This window comes from Hyperoodon ampullatus, assembly GCF_949752795.1.
Source record: "Hyperoodon ampullatus genome assembly, chromosome: 10".
In the NCBI taxonomy this organism is placed as follows: domain Eukaryota; kingdom Metazoa; phylum Chordata; class Mammalia; order Artiodactyla; family Ziphiidae; genus Hyperoodon; species Hyperoodon ampullatus.
Window position 1 is genome coordinate 103,968,260 of NC_136923.1, and position 16,136 is coordinate 103,984,395.

Sequence of the window (16,136 nt, forward strand, 5' to 3'; positions counted from 1 at the left end):
CATGAAAAGCCATCTGGTATACCATGTTCATAGTTATCACCATTAATTAAGCAGATAATTTGTGTGTGATACTGTGCTAAGAGATTTACCCTCATTCTCTAGCTTCTTCTCTGTAGGAATCTGGGCTGTAATGCCACTCTCCACACAAGGGAGCTGATCCTTCTACAGCAAGGTAACTGTGAGGTCACTTGCTTTGAATGTTGACGGGTTGGGGTTTACCCTAAGGCCCTTCTACATCCGAAAAGCCACAGTGAGACACGCTCCCCCCTACTGTCTCCACTGTCTGTTTACAGGCTGCGTGCTGGTCTGGTGAGGATGGCCCCAGATCACGGGGCAGGGGAGAAACAAGGCAAAAGAGCCCATTCAAGAGACTCTGCAATTCTCTCCATTGTGAAAAAGAGACTCTGAAATTCTCTCCATTGTGAAAAATGCATCTTCTCCCGAGGGTTTACCGAGGAGAAACTCATTGGACACCCGTGACGGCCCAATGGCACCAACGACACCGTAAAGAAACTCTCTTTATGCCCACGTTCACTGGAATTGTTTTCTATTCTGCGTGAAGTTACACACACACACACACACACACACACACAGGGTTTCACCTTCAAGGAAACCTTTAACAAAGGTTAAGCCAAACGATCATGAATTCATATGTCAAACATCAGAGTACAGTTGGGTTAAGGATGGAAAACTGTTTAAACACACACACACACACACACACACACATACACACACACATAGGTGGGGTATGCGCTGCCTTGTAGCACCTGCCCTGAAGGGCCAAAACTCTAAGTTGCAGACATGGATGCTCCTGGGGGCTCACCTGATACCCCAGCCTTCTCCTCAGCCAGGTCAGTGTTTACCAGGTTCACTGGAAACGTGCCTCTCAGTTTAACTTGTTCGGTGCACTTATCTATCATCTCTGTGTTAGGATTTATCTGTGCGTTCAAAAGGAAGATGCTCCGTCACGTTTTCGCTCTTCCTTCTACTATACAGCTTTGTTCATATCGGTCAGCCATTCTGGAACTGTTTAAACTAGTGCAGGTTTTTTTTTGTTAAGTGTCAAACATGCTCTGGGGATAGGCTGGCCTCGCAGTTACCCAAAGTGTGCAGCCAGGTCCTGGAACGTCGTGATTCAGGGAAACACCATCGTTCATAAAACGTGTTTGTTACTCAGAGCTTATCTGGACGCCGCCTCTTGCCTCTGCTTCCCCCTCTGTGAGCTGCTCGGGGGCTTTGGCTCTCCTCCTCCAAGAGGACAAGGGTTTTGTTCCAGGATGTGAGCTTCTTGGAGAATCACAGACATTTCCTCAGAGCCCCAGGGTGGAGTGGCCTCCGCAGAGCAGGCCGGGTGCATTCAGCTGATATTTCAAAAATGGCAGAAACCTGCTGCTCATCCCCCGTCTCCAGAGAAAAGTTCAAGAAGCCCAGATGATCCGTCAGGCCTTTGGCAAGCGTCTGGCCGCCCGGAGCTCTTATTACTCACGTGCGCGCTCCATCTACCGGCCCCAGGAGTGAGGCTGGGGTATCAGATTCTCCCCAGTGCACCTTGTGTTCCATTTAGATGCGGGGCCTTCACTGCAGGTGCAGGGCCCAGGGCAGGAAGTGTGACCCCGGCTTCCTGGGGAGGAATTGGACACCAATAAAGTGAAACAGTTAAACCTCCCCGTGTTTGTCTGTGCGATGGTTTAGCCTAAGTCTTAGGATGAGAGGCCCGTGACAACAATCTCACACCTCTGATTATTCCAGAGTCAGGGAGACCCACACCGTGACAGGGACACAGGACCAGAGGGCCAGTGGCGACTTGGGAAGCCTTCCTGCCTCGGAGCAGCACGGAGGGGCACCCACAGTGCCCCACGGGATGAACCCTCTGCCCCTGTAGCGTCTCAGGGGGTGCTGGGTTTGGGTTCTCTTTGGCCAGAAAAATTGTTGCTGCCGGTGCCCTTTCTTGAACTCTGACCTGTAGCTGGTGCCACACACCTGGGCTCAGGGCAGCTGCAGGGGCAGGTCCCAGCCCTCACCTGGCTTTCCAGGTGCAGGACCTCTTCCTGAGCCACAGAAAGTGACCTCGTCTACAGCCCTGGAGGAAAACCCCAGGGGACCCTCAATGGGAGCTGGATCAGAGAGAAATGCCCAAAGCCCGCCAGGGAGGGGGGTTGCTGAGGCTCATCCTCCCACATCCTCAGAGCCCCCAGGGGAGCGCAGCCCATTCCCAGTGACACGGTCTCCACAGACCCCGCTGCCTCTAGGTCCTCCTCTCTCCTCCCCTCACTCCTTCGTGGGACGGCTTTCCCCTTAAACCACTGCGTCCAAAGTCACATCTCAGGCTCTGCTTTCAAAATCACTCAAACTAAACAGACCCTCCCCACGTCCTGAGGCAAAACGACCACTGCCCAGGTCACTTCCACCACTCGACCAAGTGCAAGAGAAGGTCAATTGACTTGAATCAACCATCCACCTGCCACTTGAACGAACCCACGGCCTTGTGTTTATTTTTGACGCAACGGGAGCACGAAGGCGCCTTCCTGCGACGGTTTCCCCGCTGCACGTTCCCGCACTGGATTTGCAACCAGCCCCTTTGCTCAGCCCGCACCATCCCTCCCTGCAGGGCCCCGACACCCCACGGAGGGCCCCCTGAGACAGCAAGGGGACCTGAGAGCCGCTCTGCCACTAGCCTCTGTCCCAAAGGAAAAGAGTTTTCACCCGAGAAAGCACAGGGACTGAGCCCTAAACTCACTACCTGTCCCGTGAGTGTGCGATGCGGGCCGTGAGTAGGAACCAGCCGGTACCCCGCCTAGCCCGCCCCCAGGATAACGTCGCCATGACAGTACTGGATAGGATGTCGGTGGGGGATTTAATTTTTTCTAGCCTTACTGAGGCATTATTTACACATAATAAAGTTCAGGTATTTGAAATGCACACACTGTGCACCTCACACACACTGCAGAGTACGATGTGATGAATTCTGCTAGCTTTCTCCACAGCCATTGCCACGATCACCCTAAACATGTCCCTGACCTCTCTGCAGTCCATCCCCTCTCCTGACCCTAACCCTGGCCACTATTGACTACCTTTATGTCATTACAGTCGCGCCTCTTCTGGACTTTCATATAGATGGGATCAAGCAAGATGCAGTTTTCTGTGAAGGAAGTCAGTTTCCCTCGCTTAGCGCAGTGTTTCATTCTGCTGTTGCTTGTGCTAATCTCTTGTTCCTTCCCATCACTGAGTAAGACGGTTCATCCCGTGGGTATTCCAGACTCTGTTCATTCATTCAGCAGCCAAAGGGCATTCGGGGTGTTTCCAGTTCTGAGTGTCGGTGTTTGAGTCTCCTCGTGGACTTATGATTTCTTTCCCTTGGGTAAATACCCAAGCGTGGGATGCCGGGCCATAGGCGAGCACAAGTTTCCCGTCCGGCCACATGGTTTTCCAAAGTGGTTGTACCATTGTGTGTTCCCCCCATAGGAGACGAATCCCAGCTGCTCCCCATCCTCGGGATCGTGGGTCAAGCCAACCTTGATTACTCGAGGAGACTGGTGCTATCTGAGTGCGGCTTAAGTCTGCTTCTCTCTGACAAGTAACAACGTTGAGCACCTTTTTAGGTGTTGATTGTCCAGGTATGATTGCTGGTGAGCAATGTCCTAAACTATTCTTAGGGGAAGCATTGACCTAGGTAGATGTTACCACCGCTAATTTACCCGTGAAGATCTGAAGCCCTAGCAGCTAAATCATTGAGTCGAGCTGCTTCTGGCAGAGCTGGGGTGAGCCTTCCGAGCGCGTGGATGCTCCACCAGGCCACGTGCTCCCAGGAGCTTGGAACACCTGCTCTGAAAGATACGTTAGCGACCTGAAATTTTGATAGGCTGGTGGCACATTTTGACATTAGTGTTTTGTCGTATTTTGACATTATTCATCGGTTATTCAACATTGCCCCATATTTTGTTCTTTTAAACTGATGAGCTTCTAATCACCTCTACCAGACTTAATAACTGGCTTAACTAGCCAGGGCTGGAAGTTCCTGTGCGGTCAAGTCTCTCCCTCCACCAACTCAGCCCACTTGGAGTCTGCAGGAAGGAAGACTTCCCTGTATCCCCCATGTTCGGGGAGCAAGCAGCAAAGACCCCACGTCACTCGACTGTGTTGGTCTTTGAAGTTAAGGCTCAGAGCCCTCAACGAGGTGCTGAGAAAGGGGCCTTGTGACACTGGACTTGCGGTGAGTGCCGGGGGCGTTGGGAGATGTGTGGGTTTCACCCTCAGGAATAAAAAGCCCTGAGGCACTCTAGCTTCCTGGGAAGCACAGCCAGAAGCCAGAGCCTGGAAACTGTTTCCAAATATCCTAGAAAAGGCAATTAGGAGTGTTGGAGCCATGGTTCCAGAATTTTCTATATTTTTATCTTCTGTGCTTGTTATTTCTATGACCTCGTCTATTTCTCCGTATTTTTTAAAAACGAGATTCTCTAAAATCAGAAGAACTTGTAGATTTATTTTTTAGAAGTGTAGTAGGACCCTGGGAAATAGCGACTCTCAGGGAAAGAGGAGGAGGTTTTTAAAAGGCAAAAAGAAAGCTAATTTAAGGCTGGAAAGAAAGATGAAGGTTCATACTGTGGTGATTAGTGCGTGTGTATGTGAGAGTGTGTGCATGTGTCTGGGTACATGTGTGCACACAGGTATACATGTGTGTGCATTGTGTGGGTGCGTGTGCATGTGTGTGCTGGGGTCATGGGGGGAGGGATCAAGGTCGAGAGCTCCAGGGCATCACTCTGGTTCTCTGTGGTCATTTACTCTGTGTAGCGAATTAGTGAAAAGTCACACCTAGAGAGCATTTTTAGTGAGGCTGGAGGAGGAAGGTCTTTGGGTGAAAAGGGGGTTCACAAGACTCCACTCTCAGTTTTGGTTTCGCATGTGTGTTGATGTGTTTTGTGCTTTGCTTTGCTTTCAAATTGCCTAAAAAGCCACGCTTCTCTCTGAGGCCACCTGAACCAAAGAATCTTCGATGCGTCCTTTCTTGGGAAGCATGCTGCTGCTGTGGTTCCCCCCCGCAGTTCTCAGGTGTCATGTGCACTCCCTCTGCGTGCCGTGGTCTGCAGCCCGGCCTGCACCTGCCAGTGGGCTGGGGACCCTTCACACCTGCTGCCTGGCCCTACCCTGGCCACCACCATCCCTCCCTCTGGGTAGCCTGGGCCCTGAGCAGAAGCTGCAGGACCGTGAAACCCGGGGAATGAGTCTAACTGTGGGAAAGATGGCAACTTGGGTTTTTTACTGAGTAACACGACTCCGTTTATTTCTCAGGCGAGTTTCACTGAGTCCACTCTTACGGTCTTCACTTGGGGAAGCTCTAACCGCATACGGAATTCCATTCCGTCCCTAAGAGGCCAGTCCCCACGACTGTGGGATGCTTGGTCCCCCAGTGCCACCACTTACCGCCCTCTGAAATGGGTCCATAACTGAGGTCTGTTTATATTTGCGACACTTTGCAGAGTTAACATAGACTTTTCAGTAGGAAACTGAGGGAGTAAAGATGAGTGCTGAGAAGTGAAAAAAAAGATGATCCCTTCCAATTATTTTTATCTTGTTTTAAATATTCAAACACCAAAACAGGCAGATAGATTAAGCTTTCATGGGAAGCTGTGCATATCTCCCAACCACAGCAATAGTCTGGGGTTATAATTCTCTGCTCCCTAGAATAAAAAGCAAGTGCAAATAAAAGGCCAGTCATAAAAATGGCCAGTTGAGAACAGCTGGGCCACAATCACCATCTAACATACAAATGGTGCCTGAGGGGGTCAGCGCTGGCCGTAAACAGGCTCTTTGGGGTGACTTTCCATCCCACTCACTCCCAGACCTGGTTGGGGCCACAGCAGCTTCCCAGGGGTCATTTCTGCCTATCAGGGTCTTGTTCCCTTATAATCTGGGGTCCCTCCTCATTCCCAGGTTCCCTTGGGACCCATATCAGCACAGGCCCCCAACCAGGTGGCTACTGGGCCCTGGACCTCAAGACTGATACGTTCAGGGTGCCGGGGCTTTGTGAGGTGGCGGGAGGTCCAGCCTGGCTGCTGCTGCTCCCTGGGTGCCCCCCAGGCACTGGGTCACATGGGCTCCAGGGTCCCCAAGTCCTGGAGGTCCTCCCTCCACCAGCTCCCAAGGTCCTTTTGTGGTGGGAGGGCCGGAGAAGTTGGGGAGGGCGGGCCGAAGGAAGAGGACCGTCACAAGTCCGTGGTGAGTGAACTCCACCAACCACTTTCTCTTCTGAGATGCTATGAAAAGAAATCACCTTCTGTAAAACTCCCGGGCAGGGGTGTGAGCGCCTCACTGATCAGAGGGCGGCAGCTCTGCCACCTGAAACCCATCCGGAGCCTCCATCTCAGAAACAGAAAACCGGTGTATTGGAGCCCTCGTGCGCTGTTGGTGGGAATGTAAAATGTGTAGCTGTTACGGAAAACAGTACAGTTATTTCCTAAAAAATTAAACATAGAGTTACTATATGATCCAGCAATTTCATTCTTCTGAATATACACCCAAAAGAATTAAAAGCAAGGACTCAAAAATGTGCCATGTTCACAGCAGCATTGTCCACAGTAGCCAAGAGGTGGAAGCACCCCAGCTGTTACTGGGTGATGGATAAACAGAATGTGGTCCATCCACACAATGGAATATTATTTGGCTTTGAACAGGAAGGAAATCCTGACACAGGCTACCTCGAAAACATGCTCAGTGAAACTAGCCAGTCACAAAGGGACAGATACTAGATGATTCCACTTGTACGAGGTCCCTGGAGTAGTCAAGTTCATAGAGACAGAAAGTAGGAACGTGGTTTCCAGGGGCTGGCAGGACGGGGAGGGGAGTCAGCGCTTAATGGGGGCGGAGTCTCAGTTTTGCAAGAAGAAAAGAGCTCCGGTGGTGGATGGTGGTGATGGCCTTAGCACCACTGACCTGTACACTTTAAGTGGTTAAGATGGTAGATTTTCCTTTGGTGCATTTTACCACAATTAAAAAAAGAAGAAAGCAGCACTGAGACCAGGGAAAGAAGAGCTCTTGAGGAGGAGATGGTTTCCCATGTCACTGCAGGGGTGGCGCCCATCTGCAGCCACAGTAGCTGCTCTTTCTCTGCGCATGGAGCCCTCAGGTCAGTTTCTCCTGGATCTGAGGAGGGAAAGCACCCAGTTCACACACTTTGGGCCTTTGTATATTTCTCTGTGTTTGTTCGGGTTTTACTTTTTCTAACTGTGATACTTCTAGCTCCATTGGAAAACATCACTTCTTTCAGACCAGTATTTCTATTCATCAGGTGTGTAAGCACAAGGCCACTTGCATGCTTCCCCAAGGTTGATACCCGTTTCTTTTAAGGCAGATTTGATCCACAATGTTTAGAGCACTTCTTCTTTGCGAGCACATACCTAACTATGAGTTGCGTTTTTCCTCCCTGACTGAAGTTACTTTCATGAAGCTGTTCCCTTGAAAGAAGCTCAAAGTGCTTTATAAAAATGCATCGTATTAATCTTTCTCACACAATAATGGGGTGGAACGGGAAACAGGATTCTTCCAGTTATGAAGAAATAGTCGAGAGAGTGGAAAATACCAGAAGGAGTAGGCCTTCTTGGACTACGATACTCCACCCCGATTTCCAGATATGCTTCGGCTTTTTCCTCAGTCTAGACTGGAGATGTTTACAGCGAGTGGTTGAAACTTTAATGAAATGCTCTGTTAAGAGGGCAGACTTCTTCAAGCTTGGCTTACACATCCAATGTCACGCATGCCATTCTCACGGGCGTGTGGATGGGAGCAGAAGCCAGGTTTCTGGCTCAGAAAGCACTTAAACTCAGAGGTTAGATGTGAAGTTCCCAGTCTGAATAATTAAACTTAAAACCCGGCATTTTTATGTAATGCAAAGGAAGCACAGACTTTCATTCCTTTTAGAGTTTCACAAGCATTTTTGGTCACTCTTATTAACAGAGATAGCAATGTCTTAAATATTTTGTTCATGAAAAGCAGCATTATAAAATGCCCTAAAAAGTCTAGGCTTCTTTAGTGAGCTCTGAACTACTCAGAAATTCGGCTCACTATTGGGGGACCCAAAAAAATTCAGAGTCTTAAAAAATGGGAGTTTTCTCCTATGCTTCTTCCCAGCTTGAACGCTTCCTGGGGAATTCTTCTGATTGCTCCGCTTTGGTTTCTATGGGATTTTAGTGGTAACACTGGTCCGCGTGCACCCTCTGGCGCTAGCTCAGCTTGGCCACCAGGGGGCAGTGTGGTCATTCGCTAGCGCCCCGCGGCTCCCGCGCCGGCGGGGACGCCAAGGCACGTCCAGTCTCCAGCGCTTCGCCTGCGCTCCGTTTTTATTTTTTGATTTACAAAGCGCCATTCCTCCGCAGATTCCCCGCCCCCAGCTGCTTCAGAGAAAGCCCGCGGAAGCTTTACCCAGCGAGGGGAGCAACCCCGGCACCATGTCAGGTGGTCTGATGGACGCACGCAGGTGGACATCTGGAAAGAAATCTGCTGACACAAGGGCCCTGGCGGCCAAGGCAGCGGCCAGGGTGGGGAGGAGTCAGCTGCAGGGCCACCCGTGTCCCAGCCAGCAGGGTAAGGCAGCTCTAGCCAGTGGGGCGCAGGCATGAATCTCTTCCCACAGAAGATAGAGGCAGGACCAACTCTGGACGTGAGCCTTCTGAACATTCCAGCGGGACCTGCTGGGCCCGGCTCAGCCCTGTTCTCAGTCCAGGCCTGGGACGGGCTCCGGAAGGCCCTGCTCGGCTCCGGGGAGTCGAACGCGCTCCTCGTGGTTTAGGGAACTGATGCAAAGGGGGCCCTGAGCAGGTGCAGGGGATGCCCGGGGCAGCGCTGAGCAGCGCGGAGGTTGCAGATAGAGCCTGTTTTTTTTTTTTTCTTGCGGTACACGGGCCTCTCACTGTTGCGGCCTCTCCCGTTGCGGAGCACAGGCTCCGGATGCGCAGGCTCAGCGTCCATGGCTCACGGGCCTAGCCGCTCCGCGGCATGTGGGATCTTCCCGGACCGGGGCATGAACCCGTGTCCCCTGCATCGGCAGGCGGACTCTCAACCACTGCGCCACCAGGGAAGCCCAGCGGGTGGAGCCTTTTGAATGGCAGCTGAAAAATTCTAAATCCTGCTCTGGGACATTGGAAAGGGGGCGAGCCCGAGGGCAGTGCGTGGATGGGATAAAAACAAAAATAAAACCACAGACCGGAGCAAGCGCCCACCTCCAGCTCAGCGATTCCTGCGCCCACGTGCTCTACGTCCCCCGCCCGGCCCATCAAACTTGCTGCATCTACCTATTTTATTCTAAGCCGTTCTCCCAGCAATCTAGCCAAGCAGCGTTGTCTTCACCACTTCACAGAGGAGGAAGCTGAAGGTCAGATGGTCAAGGTTACATGGCCAACGAGATACATCTGAGAGCTGGAACAAAGCCCCTGGGCTCTCAGACACCAGGTCCCTCAGCTGCACTTTGCTACTTCCTGAGAAAACTGGAGCCCTGGACATGCGTGTCTACACAGGGCATCAGAAGGGTGTCGCCTTTATCCCACAGGCCTTCCCACCAGCGGAGAGGAGAAGGCGTCCAGAGCTTGGCGGCCCGTCTGCCTTCCTTCCATTGCTCCAGTCTGGGGCGGGGCTGGCTCAGGGCTGCTGTGAAGACCAGGCCCAGAGGGTCTCCTGCGGCGCATCCTTCACCGGTGCGTAGGAGAGAGGGAGGAGACCCTGCTGGACGCTCCTGGGAGCCTGTCCGACAAGCCATGGAGGGAGGCCCAGGCAGCGTCACCGAGGCCACGGCCTGTGCACAGTTGGTTAAGGAAAGGGGGCAAACTGTGCACAGGAAAATCACTTCTCTCCGTGTGAGTGCCGTGGGCTGAGCACCTTTAGAATACCTTATCCTTTTAGCCTACTGCTTGCTACCTTTAAAAACAAGGCCATTGTTCTGCTTTAGGTAGGAAATCCCTCTCTGCTACAAAGTTGCAAGCCCTGGGAAAGCCCCAGGAATGGCAATGTCACAGTAAAGCATCTGAGTGTTCATAGCAGTGATGAAATGGTCAGCGGAGGCGTAAAACGAGGAGGGAAAGCTTGGGGCCCCGGGAGGAGGGAGATGGGAAGACAGGGAGGCTGGAGCCCCGGGGGCAGCCAAAGGAGGCGCGGAGGAGGACGTGGAAGGATTTGCTGATGACGGTTTTGATGAGCCGAGTGTGGATTCCCGGCCCTCACGAGAAATCTAAACTGAAGATGGGAAAGACAGAGGAGCTGGCAGGGGGATTCACCTCCGGCCCACCTGCCAACTTCTGGAAAGAGATGGACGGCAGCAAGCAGGAGACAGAGAACAAATGCAGAGGCGCTCGCGGTGAGACACGGTACCCCCGCCCCATGTCTTCCCCCAGCAAGGAGCCCCACAGAGGAGAGCCCGGACGCCAGTTTACAGTGGAGATGGGCTTGAGCCACTGCCCCTCTGGGTGAAGGCTTCGGGGTGGGACGGCCAGGGCTGGTGCGGGGGGGCCGCATGGACGGGGGCTGCATAGTTGCTGTGGCTTCAGACACCTTCTCTGGGCTGAATGTCAGTTTGGCTGTGAGATCCGCAATCTGATGGGAGACACGACATCACCCTTCGGCTTCCACAGCTGAGTCTTCCCCCTCCCCTTCTCCCTCGAGCCCCCTACCCCAGGCCAGGGTCTTGGAGGCCTTAGGAGGCGAGGGAGAACATGGCCCTTCTCCGAGTTTGCTGGGGGTGGTCATTGTCCCATAAAGTAAATACCTTCTAGTCCCCGGCAGGTTGTTTTGGAGTGTTAAAATTTTTTTAAATCTTTACTGCTTTCTGAGCCCTATTCTAGCTGTTTTATGTGCCATAAGTTATGCAGTTGAAGCTTCAGATAACCTAGGAGGTAAATACTATTATCTCCATTCTGAGATGTGGAAATGAGGCCCTCAGAGAGGATGGGACTCTCTCAAGGTCACAGCTGGTGGCAGCAGAGCCGGGATTTGTTTGTTTGTTTGTTTGTTTGTTTGTTTTTGCGGTACGCGGGCCTCTCACTGTTGTGGCCTCTCCCGTTGTGGAGCACAGGCTCCGGACGCGCAGGCTCAGCGGCCATGGCTCATGGGCCCAGCCGCTCCGCTGCATGTGGGATCCTCCCGGACCGGGGCACGAACCCGCGTCCCCGGCATCGGCAGGCGGACTCCCAACCACTGCGCCGCCAGGGAAGCCCCAGAGCCGGGATTTGAAGTCGGGTCTCTGACTCAGAACTTGGGGCACTTCCTCCTTATTTCCATTGTTTTTTCTTATTTTTCTTATGAAAATGACTTTATTGCTTTTGTAAAATAAAGTATGAAAAATCACCTGAGATACCGTCACGCAGGGATAACCAGGAACGTTGTAATGAACATCCTTCAGGATGTCTCTCTTCTGCATTAATTTCAAGACGAACTGGTCAGTACCCAGGTTTTTCCTGCTTGAAAATTGGCTATAACACATCTGATCGAGCTGAAGCGGGTGGCTGTTTGGTCTTCAGATTTGCCCAACAGAGTGACCCTGGAATTTCCATGAAGGGAATTGCCTTCCTGGCTGCAGGGTGTCCTCACCCGGCCCCGTGTCTGCTCCCTGCCTCGGGCAGGGCTGCTGCTAACATCTGCTCTTCCCAACCTGGTCTCCCATCAGCTTCCAAGAGGTTACAGCTTCTGCCCCTGGGGGGCAGGATTCTGCAGACGTGGTCGCGGAGATGCCAACCACATCCATCCTCTTTCTTTTTTGATTTGTGGGCAACAGATCTTCGGGGATTTCTGTCCAGCCATTCAACTACGATAAGAGCTCAAGACTAGCCAGGCCCTTCGTGAAGCACTTTCTGTACTCGTGACAGATGCCACGGGGCCACACGATTACTCATCTTCCACTGGAGGAAATGGAATCGCTCAGGAGATAACACAAGCACACGCAGCTGAGAAGGGCCGGGCTTGGAACCCAGGTCCCTTCAACTTCAAGGCTGTGCCCTGTGTCACCTCGCTGTTTCCCTAAAAGCCATGTCTCCATCACACGGGAGGTGCTTTGTGTGAGAGAAGTCTACAGAAAAGGGCAGTTTGGGGCCAGGAGGGATCAGACTCCACAGAGACACACATGCGCACACACACCTCGCACCAGCACAGGGCTGACCCCCGCTTTCTGAAGAGTGCGTGTGAATAAGCAGACCTGGGCCGGTCCAACCACGTTTGGGATGCAGCACCAGCTGTGAACGCGGCTTTGTTTTCATTATTGTGCAGAAGGTGTTCTAAGTACAATATGCTTTTCTGAGTTAGATGAGAGAGGTAAACTGTTGGCTACAAAATGGTATTTGGGAAATCCAAGTGGCAGAGACTATAAATGGATTTTAATGCATGTTTACTAATGACTGAATAATCCTAAGGAGAACAGACTGAGCCGAATCATTCAGAGAATTTCGATGGCAGATCTGTGGATGCTGATGCTCCAGGGGCCAGAGGAGTAAAGAATGAGACGGCTGCTGCAGGGCCTGTATTAGTCAGGAAAAAAGGGCCATGCTGCAGAAACAAAGAAGCCCCCGGGTCTCGTAATGCAACAAAAGTTGACCTCTGTTATCCAAGGGCAGGCCGGCCACCTTGCAGGGCAGCTCTCCTCTCAAAGGTGAGCAGGAGTCCAGACCATTTCCCCCGTGGCTCTGCCAGGGCGCACGTGTCCTCCACGGCTGCCACAGCAAGGAAGAGAGGACCTAGGGCAGGGGGTACGCTTTTAAGACCATATTCTGATGCCAAAACCAGAGGTCTGGAACCGCCTCAAGAAGGACAAGATCTAACCTTCACGTCTTTGCATGGTGGCTTCATTCTTTCTCCAATATATGAACTTATTTGAAGTAGAATTGAAGTCCATGATGGGAAGGGCTTGTCTTTGGATTTGGGACCGACCTGAATCCAAGGTGATCTCACCCCAAGCCCCCCACTCAGTTACATCTGCACAGCCTCTCTTTTCAAATAACATCACCTTCTCAGCTTCCTTGTGGATGGATTTTGAGAGGGACCAGAATTCAGCCCATGACAACCACCATCTACAAAGAGCAAACGCTGACATCTTCTCCTCCACGCCTCGGACACTTTTTATGAAACAGCTGCGTATTACTCAGGACACTGAGGTCCTTCTTTGGGCTCCTTCTTGGACCCATTTCTTCTCCTCATCCATCCCCTCCTTCCTCAGAGGCCACAGCTCTGATTCACTTGATGTGTTTCCTTCCAGTCCAAGCGTTTGTAGTTGTATTACACGTCTACTTTCCATAATAAAAGCATAGTATTGTTTTATTTTTTTTTTAATTTACATAAGCAGCATCCTGTTGTGTACGTCATTTAGGACCATTTTGTATGTTCAACATTTTGTTTTCAAAAGCTGATCAAGACGTAAACTTACTTGCTCATTTTAATGGATATTTTGTGTTCCTTTATATGAATGTATTGGCTCCTAATGTTGGAAATTTAAACTGTCTTCAAATTTTTTTCTTACAAACCAGTTAGTGATATGACAGTCAGGGTTCTCCAGGGAAACAGAGCCAATAGCGTGTGTGTGTGTGTGTGTGTGTGTGTGTGTGTGTGTGTGTAAAGTAATTATCTATCCATGTCTCTATATATGTAGATACAGAGCCCTCTCTCTCTCCGTATAGATATATATGAAATGGTCGTGATATACACACTTAACAACAGTTCTCAGAACGCTCAGATCAGCTCAACCTCGCAGCCTCAACTTCTTAACAGGGTCATTTACATTTTCTAAGAGCTAGTCCCCCCAAAACCAATAGTTCTCTAGCTTCAGAAATCCACTCTCAGGAACTCCTTCCACCCACAAACACTTGTAGTCACCGGGTTCTTCTCTGTCCCCTCCCTACAGCATCCGTCTCTTCTGTTATCCTCAGGACCTCTCAGCTATGGCTTTCCACACCTCAGCGCTGTTGACATGAGGACTGAAGAGTCCATGCTGGGTGGGGGGCAGCAGGGGCACCTGTTCTTTGGAGGCTGTTCGACAGCCTCCCTGGCCTCTGCCCTCTCGACACCCCTCCCCAGCTGTGAAAATATCAGTTGCCTCCAGACCTTGCCAAATGTCCCATGGGGGCAAAATCACCCCCAGTTGAGAACCACTGACTTAATTAAAACAGCAAAATGAAGTACCCGTAGCAGATGGTCTCAGAGAAAATCCTCACCCACCCAGTCTGCCCAGCAGATACTGAGCAGAAAGCAGGGAGGCACTTGCAGACACGGTCTCCTCATGTGTTTCACCCTCTCCAAGGTGGCCTCAACGTCTAGGTTCTGAGTTTATTTCTCTGCCGGCTACATTTAGGAGGAATAATCTCATGAGCAAAGATGATACAGTCAAGACAAATTGAGAGCAAATAGAGAAAGAATCTGTCTTTTATTTCTATGGCAGGAAATGATAGGAGCCTGAAAGGGAGTTTTGCTTAAATTTTTGTCTCCTTAATTGAATTTTCTCCGTTGCTTTCACAGTGGGGACCAGGCCTCCAGATGGTACTGCTGCCTTTTGCCTTTTGATGTCAAGGGAGCTTCAGGCAACCAAGAGTCACAAGGATAAGAGTCTTCCCTTATTTACAGGTCAGATGTATGTCAATCACTACAATCCAAGACACAGTGAAGAATCTGAAAGAAGCAGAAATGTTTTCCAGAGTTCGAAAATGCACATTGTGAGGCCCGGTCACAGGCTATTTTGACCCTTACTCACGGGAAAGCTTTCTCGGCGGCTGGACTCTTGGTTCAGCACGTTTCAGCAAGTTTGATCACTGGCCTTCCCTGCAGGAGATTCAGATAGAGTGGGTGTCACACGAAAGTATCCTGAAAGCAGAGATAAATGGTTGTTACACCCTGATGGGAGAAGACAGAGAACAACCGAAACAGGAGCAATAGAAGCCATATCACGACCCCAAAACATTAGGGGCCTGAGGTTACCTAATATACAGGATAAACTGCACAAACACTTCATTTGTCCCCATCGTGAGTAATATTACAACACACACAGTGCTGAGGTTTATAATGGTGACGCTGAGTCGTCAAAGCAAGGTTCATTCATGTTAAAAATAATCAGTTGCTACGGATGGTGGCGATGGTTGCACAACAGTGTGAATGTATTTAACACCACTGAACTGTATGCTTTACAGTGATTAGAATCGTAAGCTTTATGTTATGTATATGTTACTGTAATGTTTAAAAAATCAGATATTATGATGGCTGAGAGGTCTGTAATACATTTTGGAAAAAAAAGTAACCAAAATGGATACGATTCAAATAAAACTGTGCTGCTTAAAAGGATAAGCAAGAACTATCTTCATGATTCACTTGTGAATAGTGTCTCCTTTATCAAAGAAGCTTGCTGTTTACGATGTCACTGGAATTCGTTCAAAAATAGCAAGCAATCACACCCTAATAGAAAGAATCGGACGTCGTGATCTGGGGACTGACTTTTATTTTTAACTCTGACAATGAAATATGACTACAAACCTTGTGGTTTGATAATGAAACTTAAAAAAAAACAACCGACATTGGACGGCTGGGCTCATTCTGCGGCCGGAGCCCAGCCTGGCTCCTCTGATGAGTGTTGGCTTAGGGCTCCCACCACCGAGCAGCAGGGTTGATGGATGACTACATTTACTGTCCGCCTTGATAACGGCAGGCAGATTCCTGGTGGCCAGCACTGAGCACAGCAGCCCTTGCAGGCCCCTGGGAGCAACTGCTTCTATTCAGAGACTCCACCACTCAGAGTTAATTGTAGCCTTAATGGCTGTGGCATTAAAGACTCACTCACACTAACCCACACTGTTTGTCAAGTTGCCAAGACCACGCCAGGTACTTTCTAAGGAGCTTTGTCATGTCAAACGAGAAGGGTGGGTTGGACACTGCCTGCTTCCTGCTGCCTGGTCCTTAGCAGTATATTGTGCTTGACATTTCTGCTTTTCCACATTAAAATGGGAGGGATCCTGAAAGGACACAGATTATTGACCAAGATGGAGCTGTTTTGGGGAACTTAGTTGGTTTGTACTGACCACTGGTTCTCCTCGTAACTGTCTTAAAGGCAAGGAGCTTCAAATCTTTTTTGAGAAAATGAGATGGGGAGTTTGGATTGGAATTTGGGCTTTTTTTTTTTTTTTCTTTTTGCATAG